Source organism: Sinocyclocheilus rhinocerous, unplaced genomic scaffold (genome assembly GCF_001515625.1).
Source record: "Sinocyclocheilus rhinocerous isolate Xijiao unplaced genomic scaffold, SAMN03320098_v1.1 scaffold29775, whole genome shotgun sequence".
NCBI classification, from domain to species: Eukaryota; Metazoa; Chordata; class Actinopteri; order Cypriniformes; family Cyprinidae; genus Sinocyclocheilus; species Sinocyclocheilus rhinocerous.
In genome coordinates, this window is record NW_015627675.1 from 1 (window position 1) to 1,638 (window position 1,638).

At 42.2% G+C, this 1,638-nt stretch overlaps 1 pseudogene; it reads left to right on the forward strand.

Annotated features, from left to right (window-relative positions):
- The first annotated feature begins 76 nt into the window (after positions 1-76).
- On the forward strand, positions 77-1,615 carry LOC107733289 (tripartite motif-containing protein 47-like; annotated as a pseudogene).
- Positions 1,616-1,638: the final 23 nt, after the last annotated feature.

Consider the following 1,638-nt stretch of genomic DNA (forward strand, 5'->3'; position numbering starts at 1 on the left):
AACTCTCCAGTTCATAGAAGGAACTCAACTGTCGAGCTGCAGTGTGTATCATCTCTCTGTGTGTTCATACAGTGAAATGGCCAGTATCTCATGGGCTGAGGATCAGTTCATGTGTCCAGTGTGTCTGGATCTCTTGAAGGATCCAGTGACGATTCTTTGTGGACACAGTTACTGTATGAGATGCATCTCAGGTTGCTGGGACGAGGAGGATTGGAAAGGAATCTACAGCTGTCCTCAGTGCAGACAGACCTTCACGCCAAGACCAGTTTTAGGTAAAAATGTGGTGTTTGCTGAAATGGTGGAGAAACTGAAGAAGACGAGACTCCAAGCTGCTGCTCCTGCAGTTCATCACACTGGATCTGGAGATGTGCATTGCGACTCCTGCACTGGAATTAAACAGAAAGCTGTGAAATCTTGTCTGGACTGTCGGAGCTCTTACTGTCAAAATCACCTTGATCAGCATGAGAATCTCTTCAGAGGTAAAGGACACAATCTGATGGACGCCACTGGAAGACTGCAGGAGATGATCTGCCCTCAACATGATAAAATGCTGGAAATGTACTGCCGTACCGACCAGCAGTGTATCTGTATGCTGTATTTAGTAGACAAACACAAAAATCATGACACTGTATCAACTGCAGCAGAAAGAAAAAAGAAACAGGTACTGCTCCATACTGGATCTCATAAGCAACAGAAGAAGAGACTTTTTTCTTTTTTTTCAAAAACAGTAAAAAAAAATAATAATTACTGACCCCAGACTGTTGAATGGTAGTGTTGATTTAATCATAGTTTTGTTTTCTGCAGAGAAAATTACAGAAAATAATCCAGCAGAAAGAGAAAGATCTTCAGGAGCTGAGAGAGGCTGTGGAGTCTCATAAGGTGAGTTTGGAGAAGAAGAAAAGCTTGAGTGTCTCCTCCAGTGCTGGAGCACTTTTAGTCCCACTGAAACCCACTGTGTGATTGTAATGTGTGTCCTATAACAGCGCTCTGCACAGACAGCAGTGGAGGACAGTGAGAGGATTTTCACTGAGCTCATTCGCTCCATTGAGAGACGTCGCTCTGAGGTTGACGCAGATGATCAGAGATCAGGAAAGAGCTGCAGTGAGTCGAGCTGAAGAACAACTAGAGCAACTGGAGCAGGAGATCAATGATCTGAGGAGGAGAGAAGCAGAACTGAAGCAGATTTCACAGACAAATGATCATGTTCATTTCCTCAAGGTAACAGAGATCTTCTTAAACACAGGACTGAGGACTTCAACAAGCGTTTGTGATTACAGAGAATGTTTTTGTCTTTGTTACTGTAGAGTTTGCAGTCTGTCTCTCTCTCTGGATCTACAGACAGCTTCGCTGTCAGTTCTCATCTGTCTTTTGATGATGCAGTGAAATCAGTCTCTCAACTCAGAGACAAACTGCAGCAGTTCTGCATAGATGACATAAAGAAGATATCTACAAGAGGTAAATACTGATTTATTCTCAGAACCATTCATTAAATATATAAACAGCTATACGTTTAATTTCTCCTTGACTTGAGAATTAAACTACAGATGTTTTGTAGTTAAAACCATCCAGGTCATTCTGACTCCTGAATATCAGACCAGAGAGGAGTTTCTACAATGTGAGTTACTATGAAGAATTCAC